The sequence below is a fragment of the Lissotriton helveticus genome, chromosome 7 (assembly GCF_964261635.1).
Source record: "Lissotriton helveticus chromosome 7, aLisHel1.1, whole genome shotgun sequence".
In the NCBI taxonomy this organism is placed as follows: Eukaryota; Metazoa; Chordata; class Amphibia; order Caudata; family Salamandridae; genus Lissotriton; species Lissotriton helveticus.
The window spans coordinates 729648623-729666132 of NC_136068.1; positions in this window are offsets into that span (position 1 = coordinate 729648623).

Sequence of the window (17510 nt, forward strand, 5' to 3'; positions counted from 1 at the left end):
CCACTCTATTATGTATTATATTATAATCTAAATGATCCAGCATACCCCTGCATGAAGATAATTGTAATTATATTCTCAGATAGTGAAGCACTTCTTTGTTTCTACGGGTAACTGTATACAATATTGGATACTAAAACCCATATTACTCTTCTTTGGGTGCAGAGTAAAAAAAAAGGATAATTTAATACTGAACAGTTTCAAATGAACACAATCTAGTATGCTCTGAAAAATCAGAAGCCAGATGAACACAGGCATCTCCAAAAGGAAATTACAATGGCATTGGCAGGAGACAGAAATTGATAAAGCTACAATGTGCCCTGTTGCCTCATCAAAGGTGTCCTGCTATCACATGAGGCTCTAAACACAAAGACAACACTAAAGTAATTACAAACTAAGACCAAAAACACTAGCATTGAAGGGAACTATCTTGTGTGAGAATGTGCACCTTGCCATATGCAGTCAAGCAAATTTAAGTTAACCGGTTGTTTAAGTTGCTGACCCATTGCCCATGCAGTATGCTGAAGCAGTCGGAAGAAAAATGAGAATGACACAGCAACAGCTAATGGATGAAAAGAGGTGACTGAAAGTCCCATTTATTATATTATCCTGGCAATTTTAGTGAAATCAAAAGTTTTTGTCTAACACAAGACCTAACAATGCATTTGTTTAAATAGAAAATGACAAAAAGCCCCGGGGGAGCCTCTGTATGGTGAACTATGAAGAATATTCACAGGTCTCCACTGAAAATGTGAGGTAACTCCCAAACATTGGCAGGCCCATATGTGATCCCACATGAGCCATGACAATCTGAGGGTGAGAGCCTGTTTCTTGAAGCCAATTAAACTTTGCCTTTTTTAAAAAAGAAAATGTAATGCTCCATGAGGCAGGGATGGCCACTGCAGAATAATGCGATTTGTTTATTATTCAAGGGGGGCTAGGACCCCTTGCTTTAGTTTTGATAGAGCGCTTACAGCACTCTAAACTATATGGGTGCATTATATTCATGGTTTAAACGCACTCACCTACAATTGTATTGTGTGCAGTGTATTATGTTTTATCAAGCACATTTATTCAACATCCTAAACATAGAATTGTAATGTGTATCTTTAAGTAGGATTTATATGTATTAAAGAGACTATTATCCCTGTATGCATTACGTGCAGGATGACATTATATTCATATCAATGTATGTTGTTTATGTTGCCTGCATGCTAGGCCGCAGAGCTGCAAGTTGTTGACAGTTTTGAAATCCTTGGTAGCAAAATAAATAATTAAGAAAATTGTGTGTGTGAAACAGAACAATGTGCTCTCATCCCACTGCAGGTAAAGAAATTTGACCTTGTTATTCTTAGTTTAAGGAGATAACCAGAATGTCTTTGAAGAGCCTGGGAAGCGAGAAGGGAGGATACCTTCTGTGCCTGGCCTATCTGAACTTCAAGGCCACTCCAAGAAAAGAAGAAGTTATTTAAAGAAGCAAGGGAAAATTACTTCAGACCTTTGAAAGTGAAATAACTCGTCATGTGATACATTTAGGGGGGCTGAGTGTTGTCTTGTTGTATTATGCGCAGGGACAGAAAATGAGACTTCTAGATTTTCTGAGGAGAAGGAGCATCCTAAGAGTGAGCTCCATAGCTTTAAGTTATCTTGACCCATTTGAAGTGAGTACTTCTCAGGAAATCTACACATGCTGACATCTTTGGGTATTGAGATGGGGGAAGCAGCCAGGAATATCATCAATGAGAGTAGTGAGGGGAAAGATAATTTATGCTTTTCTTCCTAATGAAAAAGGACTTAGATTCCGCCTCCATCTTGGGGTGTAGCTTGCTTCTTGAATTTATTACTTTGTGCCTTCTATGCCAAATTAATTATAAGCAAAGATTTGGCTCTGTATTGATTTTTATGTACCTATATCCGTTAATTCTTAGATGTGTGTATATCCAATTATTTTTGGCCTTATAATAAAATCCATAAATTAGAATTCAGAGTCTGTGGTCTTTAAAACATGACTAAATTGTAAGTATAATTTTTAAATGTTTACTACCCTCAACCATTTTCAGCAAGCAAATAAAAGACCATCTGTGCTAAACTTAGAAGGGAAGGCAAGGACAAAATTTAGCGTGATCAGTTTATTTGTCTCAAAGTGACTACGCTATATGGTTACTCATAAACACTGTAGGCATAAAAGGAAGGCTATTGTATGCTACTATGTCTATATTATGTAGATCTCTAATGTAGTCATTTTTTCATGTTTATAGCATAGACGAAGCAAAACCTCTTCTATTAGACTATGTATATAGCAGAAAGACGATAATCGTTTTATGGTAGAAGAAACCAAGCAGTGTGAAATTTTAGAAAAGGAAAAAATGCTGCACAGCACTGAGGTGAATTATCCTGTCCCATGGGATGTTTACAAATAAGTGCAGTGACCTACAGGGATCTGCAAACCCTGCAGAGTTTACAAATTAAAAAGCACACTGCAATTTAGGGAACTTCCCTTCACGAGGGCTCAACATAAAATGACAAAAAATGAGACAGTCACACATACCAAGAAATGTATTATGGCTTCCAGTGCATAATAACTTTGTTACAACCATGAAAGATTATGCATACCCCAAAAACAAAAAAATAAACTTATTGTTAGCACAGTAGTGCTTATTATTGATTCATATAAGATGCATGTCACAGGAGAAAGCTCATATCAAGGACAAGGGAAAAAACATTTAACATTTCTAAAACAAATATTGTCACAAGCACATTAACATATATTACCCCATTGTCCGCCTTTGCCATCCCAGTTCCTACACAATAAGTAAATATCCCATGTCACAGACATAGTTTACGTACCCAATCTAAAACCAAGACCAAAACACTTTTGCAGTGTAGCATCCTTCTTGTACTATCTTGGGCGCAACCAAGAATTCAAAAGGAGTAAGCAGTCACCAGAACTTCCTGAAATGATATAGCTATAGAGAAAAATGTGGTCAAAAATGTGTTCTTCTTAAAAGGAGGTTTAGAAAAGGACTGTGATGAGGAAGACCCCGACTCTAATTAATAGAATTACCGGGTCATTACCTCCTAGATCATCATCCTTATCCAAAATGAGGTAGCACCCAAGCAGACATTATACAACCCAATTCGGCTTTTCTCCTTCAAATATAAAAAAATTAAAAAATGAAACCTCTACATACTACAACTGACAAATATACTGGCAAACTAAAAATAAATCACAACATATTTTCTTGTACTGCAGATAGCACAACTCAACCAAATTTCGCAAATAAAGTACCCCTGCTGAAGACAATAATCATTTATTAAAATGCAGCAGGATGACCATTTTGCCACATTTCAAACATCCTTCATAAATGCCCCCTTATAGGCAACACAACATATGGCTAGTCCTCTTGTTAATCTTCCTATACCCAACCAGATAGCTCAGATCCCAAAGGGCAATAAGATAGAGAAATAGCTAATTTGTAACACCATGAAATAGTGGAAGAGGAGGGGTGAAGACCCTTTTTAGAAGCGCCAAAAAGCTGATGTGTGGATCAGATAGACAAGAGAACTCTGTGAACGTCAAGAGTATGTAAATCTGTCTCCTCTCCTGATAATCAGAATGAATAAAATAACGGTCATACTAGATCCTACAAACAATGGAAATGGGATAGAATCTTAGTCAGAAAAGAAGGATATGTAGTATCACAACTTTGGGGAAAAAGCGTAAGAATGGCTCTAAAATCAAAAGAACTCCAATTCCCCCACTGTGTCTACCTGAACAGATGGCCACCAAAAGCTAAGCGTTGGTCGATACAACCTTAAAATACGAGGACTCTAAGGACACAAAAGGATCACTCAGTAGACCATAGAAGAATAGAGTCCCAAGAAGAAACTGAGCAATGAATAATTGGGTGGCGAAGAAAATACATTCCAAAGAAGCTGAGAGGTTAATGCTGTAAACCTAGTTATAGCTTATTGGCTATGAAGGCTGGACACCTGGAAAACCAATAACAAAATCCTGCAAAAGTCAGAAATGTATGCGTTATTTCACGAGGAAGGACTGAAAACATTAGATGTACACCAACTATCAAATTACATCAATGATGATCCTACACCTTCAGGGTTGAAGGACATCAAGATTGTTGAATTCAGACAGCCACTTCATTTGAACAAACTGGAGCAACCAGATTTAACCTTTAAATCTCAATACCCCAGCTGAAGATAACTGAGGGAAGCCTGTGAAAGACTTGACACTTTGAGAGCCGACTGATTATTTACAAAGATCCAAAGCAGATGGTTTTACAGTGGAGGAAGAAGAGGAAATCAAAGCTGTATGACCCAGTAAGGAGTTATTGAAAACACATTTGCATGACCCTCCTGAACCTTCTATATGACTCTTATAATCAGTTGAAACGGAGGAATGCATACAGAAGGCCCTGAGGCAAGTTAAAGGAAAGAGCATCTGTCGCGAGGTCCTTAAATTGTGTACCACACAACAAAAACTAAGAAGCAATATGTTCTCTTCAAAGGCAAAGAGGTCCTGCCAGAGGTGACTGGACTGAGACAAAGTTTTATTGAGGCGAGGATATGTGACTTCTCCATTCTCAGAAGTTATACTCCTGTCATAGAGAAAATATTTGTCTCTGTCCAGAGACAAATCTACTGAGCCAACCTGGACAGAGAAGGTACCCTTGGTGATTATCCATCTGAACACAAACCGGATGATGCATCAAAAGGGGTTCAAAATGAAAACAAATTCTCTGAACGGCTGACAAATACTTCCAATTGGGCGAAATCCATCTTTATGTCTGATTTCAAAAGCCCTAAACTGACAGATCTCCGAGAGTTGCCCCGAACCAGTTTGTTTGCATATGACATTACCCCCTGGGGAGGGCGTGGAACCAAACTGAAACTTTGTTCCTGATTCTTCGGGACTAGCCACAATTGAAGGTCCTGACACACCTGCAGTAACATGGGCACCAAAATCTTGTACTTCTGAAATACCAGACTCCAACACCAAAGTCGATGGAGCACCAAGATTTGACGATGAAGTTGGGCCCAAGGAAGAATGACCGGAGTTGAGCCCCTCAAACTCTGAACTTTCAGACATTCCCCTACAGTTGCTTCATGCTTGGACAGGAGCGAAGTGAGTTGAAAAACCAGAGACTTAGTTTCCTGCATTGTAGCAGAAATAATTCTGCCAAGTTTGTTGAAATACAGTTCTTACGAACTGGAGATTTTAGGATGGCAGTACTGGGACATATTGTGGTTTAGAAGGAAACATTGACTCCAAAGTACCCAATTGACCTAATGGACCTCTTTGGAGCCCTTAAATAAAGAAAAAAAACTATTGGTCAATTTTCCAAGTAGAGGTATTTGCTGGGGATTAATTTTACCCACTGTCGTGAACACAGTGATAGACTTTTCTATTTCCATTTTTTTTATTCTTAAGGCTCTACTATTTCAATGCTTTGCTTTATTCAGATGTTTCTATTTCTCTCATAAAAAATTATGAAGTTTTAAAGATGCATTGAAATGCTGAAATATCTGCGCCCTATGGACCTGTTTTTATTATTATGATAATCAGTTTGACACATCTATCAACATGATTGCTTTGCCTTGTAGCTGGTTTATTGCCTGCTAGTCCCACTATTATTTGCAAAATATAAAATATGGTCAATATTCAGTTATTATAAAAATAAAAACAAGTATCAGAACATATTTTAGAGAGGTACTTTGAACTGTGGCTATCGAGACAGAGGTCACTCTAGTTTGCAGCCTCAACTTTAGTCAGAGGCGACAGCAGAGACCAGGGGCCTACAACCGATCACCCAATCAACCAATCAATCAGGGCATTTATAGAGTACGCTACTCACCCATGAGGGTCTCAAGGCGCTGGGAGGGGGTGCAACTCCGGATCAGACAAAGAGCCAGATCTTGAGGTCCTTCCTGTACATGTGCAAGGTAGGGGAGCGTCGGATGTTCACCGGGAGCTCGTTCCAGGTCTTGGCTGCGATGTAGTAGAAGGCTCCCCCGCCTGCTCTGTTTCTGCAGATGTGGGGGACCTCTGCCAGGGCGAGGTCGGCGTAGCTGAGGTTCCTCTTGGGTGCGTGGAAGTAGACTGTCTTGTTGAGGTATTTGGGTCTGATGTTGTTGAGGGATTTGTAAGCGTGGGTGACGAGTTTGAAGGTGATCCTCTTCTCGATGGGGAGCCAGTGGAGATCTTGTAGGTGTTGGGTCATGTGTTCATGGCGCGGTGTCTCGAGGACGAGTCTGGCTGCTGAGTTCTGGATGGTTTGGAGTTTATGTAGCAGAGTTCTGTTGATCCCGGCGTAGAGGGCGTTCCGTAGTCCAGTATGCTGGTTATGAGCGCGTTGGTGATGGTCCTTCTGCAGTTGGTGGGGATCAATTTGAAAGTCTTGTGGGGGATGTACAGGCAGTTGAAACTAGCAGAAGCTACGGTATTGATCTGGCGGTTCTTGGAGTGGAGAGGGAGGAGTTGAGGATGATGCCAAGGTTTCGTGCGTGGTCTGTAGGGGTAGGTGGAGTCGCGGGGGCCACCAGGTGTTGTCCCAGACAGAGGTGCTGGGTCCGAGGATGAGGACCCCGGTCTTCTCTGAGTTGAGCTTCAGACAACTGTCTTTCATTCAGGCTGTGACGTTCTTCATTCCTTTTTGAAAGCAGAGTCTGGTGTCTTCGGGATTCTTTGTGAGGGAGAGGATAAGCTGGGTGTCGTCTGCATTGGAAACTATGCTGAGCCCATGCTGTCTGACGTTGGCGGAGAGGGGGTCCATGTAAATGTTGAAGAGCGTGGGGGCTGAGCAATGATCCTTGTGGTACTCTGCAGTTGAGCTTGGTGGGTTCGGAGAGGAAGGGGGGAGTCTGATCCTCTGGGTTCTGCAGGAGAGAAAGGATTGGATCCAGCCGAGGGCGGCTCCTCGTATCCCTACGCCGTGAAGTCTGATTGCTAGCGTGCGATGTGAGACGGTGTAGACGGCAGCGGAGAGGTATAGCAGGATGAGGGCCGCAGTGTGTCCCTGGACTAATAGCATGCGGTTGTCATCATTGGCGGCGAGGAGGGCGGTCTTGGTGCTGTGGTTTCTGCGGAATCCCGACTGGGAGTCATCTAGGATGGAGTTCTCTTTAATGAAGGTGGTCAACTGAGCGTTTATGAGCCTCTATGTGACTTTGGCCACGAAGGGGAGGAGAGAGATGGGCCGGTAGTTTTTCAGGTCTGTCGGGTCGGCCATAGATTTTGCAACCGATTGCTGTTTATTTTGCATCCTAGAACATGCTGTAATTAACCCTAGGCGGAGCTGGCGGAGTTGCTCTACGCTGAGTTCCATGGAGTTGGGCAAAAACTCAGTGGAACTCCGCTCCGCGACTACACTCCCCCTTAATTAAATGTATCTTTTTTTACAATAAATAAGATATAAATAAATACACTTACCTTATATGCAGCGTCACCGGGCTGCCCTGCTCCTCCTCACCGTCCTACTAGGAAGTAGTATGACGTAGGGGTTTGCAGAGACCACGGCAAGGAGGAGGAGGGCAGCCCGGAAACGCCGGATGCATTTATGTATATCTTATTTATTGTAAAAAAAAGATATATTTAATTAGGTGGGTGGGGGCGAGGGCCCAGGGCTCAGAACTCTGCTCCGCTCAGCTGCGGAGTAGGAGTTTTGTCTATACTCCGAGTTCTACGTGGAACACGGAGTAGGCAAACATTTGCAGACTCCGCCCACCCTTAGCGGTAACAAGAAATAGCTAGCTTGCTATTTCACAATGAAAACATGGGTATGCTGTACAAATTATCTCTGAAACTCGAGAAAAGGCTTGCTATATTTAGCTTCAGCTAAAAAATAGAATAGCTCTTAAATTTAGCTTGAGGGTGTTGGGATGAAAGCAGCTCTTTAACAATGTTAGAATTTTTCCTGTTGTTTTTATTTTCCAAGGCATGTCTTGCTGCATTACTTTTCATATTCTTTCTGGTTACCATTCATATTTAATTCACTAGGTTAGGCTTTTAAAATAAACATTTTAAAATACATGTAATATTTCTTAGTGCCTTTTTTGAGTGTGCTGTTCATTAACAAAGAGGGTTTGGAGTTCGACTGAGTCGTTGAGCTTATCTTGGGGGGACTGATCGTTAACAAGAAACACTTCCTACACCGTATTGCTCAGTGGGTAGTGTCTGGGTTGCAGTCCAGCCAGATTTCTTATTTTTATTGCCATATTGACTAATTGCCTGATTACGACTCTAGCAGTGTGGCAGCGGGCTGCCACACCAGGGCCCCGCTGCAACACCACCAAAGCTGAACGCCTGCCATATTAGGAGGTTTCTCCGGGTCCGGCGGGCAGTGCTTTGGCAGTCCCAGGTGGTCAGTCTTAGAAAGGCACCGCAATGGGACCACCAAAGCACATTCCTGCACAGAGCAAAATGCACAATGTTGTGCATTTCGTTCTGTGCAGGAACATGGGGGTTCATACACTATGTGCCCTCCTGCCTACACCCCCATGCACAGAGGCACAAGGGGGCCCTGAAGGGTCCCCTTCATTTCCTCCTCGCCACCCTTTTCATGGCGGGCCCACTGCCATAAAAAGGAGGGCAGTGAGGAAACTCATAATATGCTTGGCAGTGCAGCAGCTGCACTGCCAGCATATTATGGCCTCTGACAGCTGCACCACTGTCACGGGATCAAGGATCCGGCAGTAGCAGTGGTCCTGTGGCGGTTCCACCTTCCTAGTTTTAAAATGGTGGGTGGACCGCCAATCTGGCGGTCCAGGAACCCCCACCGCAGGTTTGGCAGTGCCATGGACTGCCAAATTCATTATCAAGCACCAAGGGCCAGATGTATGCCTCACCAATTTGCGACTAGCAAATTGCATTGCATTTGCGACTCACAATGTGTGACTCGCAAATTGATATGCACAACAGTGTCTGAGACTCTGTTTGCGATTCCTAATGGGGTCGTAAATTGCATGCCTCATTAATATTAATGAGGCAGCCACAATTTGCGAACCCATTAGGTATGACTAGCACTCACTGGGATAGTGGCCTCATGGGGTCAGCTGACCACCAGGTTTGTGACGGCTTTTTTAATAAAGCAGTGTAAAAAAACATGCAGCCCCCTTTCCTTAAAGGAAAATGGGATGCATTAGAAAAGAAAAGTGAAACTTTTCAGTTTACATTTTTTAAAGGCAGGCAGTGGTCCCTGGGACCACTACCTGCTCTTAAAAAAATATTTTCTCACATACTCACAAAGAGGAAGGGGTCCCTGGTTACCCTATCCTGTTTGTGAGTGGTTTACCACCTACTTGAAATAGGTGGTAAACTGCGAGTGTTTTACGACCGCATATGTGGTCACAAAACAATAGTACATGGCATAGTGACTCGCTGTTAGGAAGGGTCACCCCGTGACCCTTCCTAATAGCAAGAGTAGCAAATGCTATTTTGCGAGTCAGTGACTCGCAAAATAGCATTTGTATATGCCATTACTCTTTTTTGCAGTCGCAAACGAGAGGATCTCCATGTGCAAAATGAAAAGGGGGGTAGAAAAAATGTTCTTATGATGTGTGCAGGAAAGAAATTCAATATCCATTTTTTACAATCTCTAAAGGCCAGGAATCAGAGATTGATGCTGTTTAGATTTCCAGAAACCACTGGATCATTGTCTTGGGGGGGCTGGAAGTGGTAAGAAAGTGGAAATCTAGAACCGGGACTTGCTGTTAATGAGCCAAACCATGAATGGGCTAATTAAATTACTTCATCATTGCAGCAGGTCTGAATGTTCTTCTTGTATCAAAGTCACAACCTCTTTCAAAGGCATACTTTTTACTAACTTCAAAGAGACCCAAAAAGCTTGGAATCCATTGTGGGGTTGGTGCATCAGCAGTGAGGACAATGAGAAGACAATGTTTAGCGATGTGTCAGGTAGGGAGAAAGCCGGGCAGTTGAACGGGGCAACGGCAGGGTCACTGGAATTATGTAGTTCTATGGCCACCGCCTTTCCTGCATAATTATGGCTTTGTCAAATTTGCCACATAATCCATTATCTGCTACGTGATCTGCAGATTTTAACAAAAATACATTTTTGATCCTAACTCAAATGGACCAAACCTTACTAAAAACGTCAAAGCATGTACTCTTGCACAGTGGAAGGCCCTTTTCAAAAGTTGACTGGTCATCTTTTAGCTGTTTATTGCTGAATTTGGTTGTTAAACTGATACCAGTGAGTTGACATATTTTCCCAGACAGTGTTACCATGAGTGAAGCAAGCAAGCATTGGCACAGCCAATAGGTATCTCCTATGGGTGAGTGTTGTACAGGGACTTTGTCCCTTTCTCTTAGCCTTGTATTTCCTTGTTGCTCTCTTGATGTCACTGTGATATTTCCTAGTGACATCATCGAATGTTGGGGGTTTTGCCTGAGCCTAAGGGCAGTTGGAGGCAGGCTGAGTGACAGGGAGATCACTCCTGGTGGGGTCTCTTAATTACCATCATAAGAACTAGACCTGTAACTATCCCGAATAAATCAACTATAAATATATCCATGACTCCTGGACATCTTTTATATACAACATTTTGGCGACTTTTGGACATCTTTAAAGAACCTACTGCGTGCAAAAGAAGATTAAAGAACCTACAGCGTGCAAAAGAAAATTAAAATAAATCTACAGATTACTTGAGGATAAATAAGGAATGAAATAAAGAATATTCTACAAGAAAAAATAGAAACTGGAACTACAAAAAACAAACTCACCGCTTTCAAGTAAGTCTCCGTTTTATTCTTAATTTGAAACCTCTCATTCAATATTAAACATCACTTTTATTACAAACAACGCCTTGCCTGGCCCCACCAGTGTCCGTTACTATCCGGACAGCCTGTACATAAGGCGTCAAATCACCCTGTGTAAAAGTATTGAGAGGAAAGGCACAATCATCTCATGCCTTTCTAGACTCCTGCATGAGCTAGCATATTTAAAAAAAAAAACGGAACATTGCTGAAAGCGAGTGACATTTCTCAACTCAAAATTTGGTTTAAAATAATTATTACACTTAAGTACTACATAAATGGAATAAACAGCCAAACGTGTAAAGACATCAGACTATTATTGAAGTACGAATAACACTCGAATTTGAAAGACATGAACTGCTAAGTTTAAACGAAATTGACAGTGCATATTTTTCAGCTTTAATTGAAAACATATGTAAAAAAACAGCACAGCGTTAACCGAAGTATACAAGAAATTATCAACTGTCATTCCTACCGAAGTGCGCAGGAAGTTATTAACTGCCATCCCTCATGTTTAAATGTGAAATACGCGAGGAGCGCGCGAAGCCTACCTTCTTGCTTCAGTTCCCTGTGACGTGTTCCTTGATCTGCTTCTGCTCTTGCTCGTTTGACAGCAAAGGCGTGCCCAGAGCCATCCGGTATGACGCACACAACGTGCCACCATTATGTACCTGCAACTTGTTTTAGAATGAATATATCCCTTTAAAATTCTTGAAATTGATTAAGGGTGAGTGTATCCCTTGATTTTTAAAATTTTTTTGAAATTCACGGGTCAAGGATTTCTTGTAAACCCCGTTAAGTTATAGTTGCATTCCTGGGTTAGTGTATCCCTGCAACTTGTTTTAGAATGAATATATCCCTTTAAATTCTTGAAATCCGATAAGGGTGAGTGTATCCCTTGACATGATATTTATGAAGGGTAAGTGTATCCCTAGTTATACTTTAAGGGTGAGAGCATCCCCAATATGATATTTATGTAGGATGAGTACATCCTTTTCATATGATTTATACACGTGTAATTCCTGCAGGTCGTTTACGTGTTACATTATTGACGTTTAGTGTTGAGTAATTGATGGGTGAGTTTATACCTTTTTACTGTATGTACGTGTGGCTAAATGTATTCCACAGATTATTTCCGGGTTGAGTGATTGTTGGGTGAATGTATCCCTTCATTCATGTCTTTTTATTCTTCTTGAACTTTCTATTTTTCTGTAATTTGGTGTTTAGTCTCCTGCCTCTACTCTTCGTGCTGGTTCACCTGTGTTTTGGCGGATTCTTTTTCACTATACTTAGGGTGCCGGAGACGTCTGGTATTCTTTCTCTTGTGTTTATCTTTATCTTCATGTATGTTACTTGCTTTTAACCATTATTAGGAAGAGGGTGGTGGTGTGCGTTACCTCATTGGTAGTTTTTGTGTCTTCCTTGTTTTTCCACTCCTCTTTCTTTCTTATGGCTTCATATATGTTCCTATCTTCTTGTTTGGCGACATAGCTTTTTCGTATATTTAACAATGATATTAGTTTGTACTAATTGTTTCTATTTGCTCATTTAATAATTATAATAGTTTGCATCTATTTGTTCTTCTCCCTAAAGAAAGGAGATATGTTGTACATGGACTTTGTCCCTTTCTCTTAGCCTTGTATTTCCTTGTTGCTCTCTTGATGTCACTGTGATATTTCCTAGTGACATCATAGAATGTTGGGGGTTTTGCCTGAGCCTAAGGGCAGTTGGAGGCAGGCTGAGTGACAGGGAGATCACTCCTGGTGGGGTCTCTTAATTACCATCATAAGAACTAGACCTGTAACTATCCTGAATAAATCAACTATAAATATATCCATGACTCCTGGACATCTTTTATATACAACAGTGAGCTACTGGTTTTGCCATTCGGGTGGGTAATGTGGGGTCTGGTTAGGGGTGGGGGGGACAGATTTTTTTTTTAAGTGCTATGAAGAACTAGTGTTGGCCGCTTCATAGCATTTGATTTTTTTACGTCTGGGCGTGGGACGAAGACAAGAAACGGATGGGATGCGGTAGAAGAAACAGAATGAGTTGGTGGGGGAGGGTTAAAAAAACCACTATGACGTAGCCAGCGTTGACCAAGACATACTGTTTTTTTCAACATTTTTATTTCACCTCAGAGAAGCCTGTAAAGTAAGTGTTCTAGTCGTGTTTAGGTCGAGGACCAAAAGTCTGCGCTTGCGCAGTCTTTGGTCGGAGATTTAATGTTTTTCAGACGGGGCTTGGAACCCGCCTCTCTCCTCCACCTCTTTTCCATTGGCTGGCTTCCTAAACGAAGGCCAGCCAATGGAGGAGAGGGGCATAACTCCAATGAATCCCCGTCTCTTTCGGATTCGGGGGCTTTTTCGTTCTGTTCTTTCCACTTTTTAAGCCCCGTCCCTTTTTCAGTGGTGGGCGTTTTTTTTTTTTTTTTTTTTTACAGGGCCGTTCGCTGTTTATTTCGTTACTTCTTTTGGTGCAGGTAAGCCATTTTGTCTTTTGTGTCTCCCATTTTGTCTCTTTTTTTCTTCTAATGTGTCTTTTTTGTTTACTTTGTAGGTCCACCCCGTGTCCTGTCGTCTCCGTCTACCCTCGTGCAAGGACTGCTTTGCCCGGTATGTAGGCAGCTCTTTGCCGCTCTCAGGTAAGCCATCTTGTGTCTGTTTCTTAACTAATGTTTTTTTTTCGTTCCTTCTACAGGTTTACCCCGGTCCGTGGATGTTCCGTGCAGCGTCGTGCAAGGCCTGCTTTGCCCGGAATGTATGCTGCTCTTTGCCACTCTCACGTAAGCCATCTTGTGTCTGTTTCTTAACTAATGGTTTTTTTCGTTCCTTCTACAGGTTTACCCCGGTCCATGGATGTTCCGTGCAGCGTCGTGCAAGGACTGCTTTGCCCGGTATGTATGCAGCTCTTTGCCGCTCTCAGGTAAGCCATCTTGTGTCTGTTTCTTAACTAATGTTTTGTTTTGGTTCCTTCTACAGGTTTACCCCGGTCCGTGGATGTTCCGTGCAGCGTCGTGCAAGGACTGCTTTGCCCGGTATGTATGCTGCTGTTTGTGTCTTATAGGTAAGCCATTTTGTCTCTTTTTTTCTTCTAATGTGTCTTTTTTGTTTACTTTGTAGGTCCACCTCGTGTCCTGTTGTCTCCGTCTACCGTCGTGCATGGACTGCTTTGCCAGGTATGTATGCTGCTGTTTGCGTCTTAGAGGTAAGTCATTTTGTCTAATTTTTTCTTCTAATATGTTTTTTTTGTTTACTTTGTAGGTGTATTCCGTGCTGTGACTTCTACAATACACTGTCCGTGATCCAGCGACATACAGGTAAGTGTTATATTTTTTATTACTTCCAGATTGCGTTTGTGTTTTGTTATATTGTAGTAAGTTTTTCTCTTGTTTTTATCAATTAGCTATTCGTTACAAAAAAATAGATATTGTTTACATCTTTTTTAATTAGATGCATTTTTGGACGAAAGTGCTTTTATTCGCGTTTTGGGGATTGGATACGGCAGGGTGGGAGACGTTCTCGTTATGAACGGCATTCAGCAATATCTTTTGGCAAGTCCGACAGGTAAGTGCTCTTTCTGTGTTATGTTGATCTAATAATGTTTTTGTTTCAGCTTAACTAATGTTTTTTTTGGTTCCTTCTACAGATTTACCCCGGTCCGTGGACGTGCTTTGCCTGGTATCTATGCTGCTGTTTGCGTCTTAGAGGTAAGCCATTTTGTCTCTTTTTCTTCTAATGTGTCTTTTTTGTTTACTTTGTAGGTCTACCCCGTGTCCTGTCGTCCCCGCTCGTCCCCGTCTACCGTCGTGCATGCACTGCTTTGCCCGGTATGTATGCTGCTGTTTGCGTATTAGAGGTAAGCCTATTTGTCTCTTTTAGTTATCTAATTTGTCTATTTGTTCACTTTGTAGGTCCACCCCGTGTCCTGTCGTCCCCGTCTACCCTTGTGCATGGACTGCTTTGCCCGGTATGTATGCAGCTCTTTGCTGCTCTCAGGTAAGCCATCTTGTGTCTGTTTCTTAATAAATGATTTTTTTGGTTCCTTCTACAGGTTTACCCCGGTCCGTGGATGTTCCGTGCAGCATCGTGCAAGGACTGCTTTGCCCGGTATGTATGCTGCTGTTTGTGTCTTAGAGGTAAGCCATTTTGTCTCTTTTTTTCTTCTAATGTGTCTTTTTTGTTTACTTTGTACGTCCACCCCGTGTCCTGTCGTCTCCGTCTACCGTCGTGCATGGACTGCTTTGCCAGGTATGTATGCTGCTGTTTGCGTCTTAGAGGTAAGCCATTTTGTCTCATTTTTTCTTCTAATGTGTTTTTCTTATTTAATTTGTAGGTGTATCCCGTGCTGTGACTTCTACAATACACTGTCCGTGATCCAGCGACATACAGGTAAGTGTTATATTTTTTAATACTTCCAGATTGCGTTTGTGTTTTGTTATATTGTAGTAAGTTTTTCTCTTGTTTTTATCAATTAGCTATTTGTTACAAAAAATAGATATTTTTTACATCTTTTTTAATTAGATGCATTTTTTGACGAAAGTGCTTTTATTCGCGTTTTGGGGATTGGATACGGCAGGGTGGGGCACGTTCTCATTATAAACGGCATTCGGCAATATCTTTCGGCAAGTTCGACAGGTAAGTGCTCTTTCTGTGTCATGTTGATCTAATAATGTTCTTGTTTCAGTTCTAAGGTGTTATTTTTCTTTTTACTTTTCTGGTATTCACTGCTCGTGTCGTGTTTGTGTACTCTCTGTAACATTTCTAGACTTCACCGTCCGTGATGCTGCAACATACAAGTAAGTGCAATTTTTTTAATGATAATATACTATTGTAATAGTCAATGTGTTTTGCCTTTTTAAAATGGTATATGTATGATTTTCAATGGTATATGTATGACTCACCATGTTATTGTACTATGTTTGTTATTGCTATTTAGTGATGTACTTTTAATATTTATACAGTTGGTTATTTTGTGTGAGGCTTTTGTCGTGTTTGGCATTATATTGTGTATAAATTATTTATTTTTAATTATAGCTGTTAATTTATTTACAATTTATTTATAATGTTTGCAGGTATTCATGGTTTTAACGAAAGTGCTGTTGATAGTTTTTTATGGGGGTACCTTATTTGAATACGGCATGGTGGGGCACGTTTTCCCGTGAAACGGCAGTTGGCGATATCTTCCGGCAAGTTCTACAGGTCAGTGCAATGTTTGTGTGATGTTGATCTAATAATGTTTTTGTTTCTGATCAAATGTTTTCCTTTCTTTTGTTTCTGACCTAATGTTTTTTTATCTTTCTACTTTTCAGGTCTTCACTGTCCGTGTCATGTTTGTGTACCGTCCGTGACATTTCTAGACTTCACCGTCCGTGCTGCTGCAACATACAGGTAAGTGCTATATTTTTATATATTTGGAGATTGCGTTTGTGTTTTGTTGCATTATATTTTATCAGGTTTTTATATTGTTTAAATGTTTTTTAAATAGATGCATTTTGACGAAAGTGCTTTACTTCGCATTTCGGGGATAGTCGGCAATTTAAAATGGCAGGGTGGGTACGTTTTACATTTAAACAACAGTTAGCGATATCTCCGGTGGACTCTGGAATTCACCGTCCGTGATGCCACAACATACAAGTAAGTGCAATTTTTTATTCATAATATACTATTGTAATAGTCAATATGTGTTGCCTTTTTTAAATGGTATATGTATGATTTTCAATGGTATATGTATGACTCACTATGTTATTGTACTATGTTTGTTATTGCTATTTAGTGATGTACTTTTAATATTTATACAGTTGGTTATTATGTGTGAGGCTTTTGTCGTGTTTTGCATTATATCGTGTATAAATAATTTTTTTTACATTATAGCTGGTAATTTATTTACAATTTATTAATAATGTTTGCAGGTATTCATGTTTTTAATGAAAGTGCTGTTGATAGTTTTTTAAGGGGGTACCTTATTTGAATACGGCAGGGAGGGGCACGTTTTTCCGGTAAACGGCAGTTGGCGATATCTTCCGGCAAGTTATACAGGTGAGTGCAATGTTTGTGTGATGTTGATCTAATAATGTTTTTGTTTCTGATCAAATGTTTTCCTTTCTTTTGTTTCTGACCTAATGTTTTATTATCTTTCTACTTTTCAGGTATTCACTGTCTGTGTCGTGTTTGTGTACCGTCCGTGACATTTCTAGACTTCACCGTCCGTGCTGCTGCAACATACAGGTAAGTGCTATATTTTTATATATTTGGAGATTGAGTTTGTGTTTTGTTGCATTATATTTTATCATGTTTTTATATTGTTTAAATGTTTTTAAAATAGATGCATTTTGACGAAAGTGCTTTACTTCGCGTTTCGGAGATAGTCGTCAAATTAATATGGCAGGGTGGGTACGTTTTGCATTTAAACAACTGTTAGCGATATCTCCGGTGGACTCTGGAATGCACCGTCCGTGATGCTGCAACATACAAGTAAGTGCAATTTTTTAATCATAATATACTATTGTAATAGTCAATGTGTGTTGCCTTTTTTAAATGGTATATGTATGATTTTCAATGGTATATGTATGACTCACTATGTTATTGTACTATGTTTGTTATTGCTATTTAGTGATGTACTTTTAATATTTATACAGTCGGTTATTTTGTGTGAGGATTTTGTCGTGTTTTGCATTATATCGTGTATAAATTTTTTTTTAGACGATAGCTGGTGATTTATT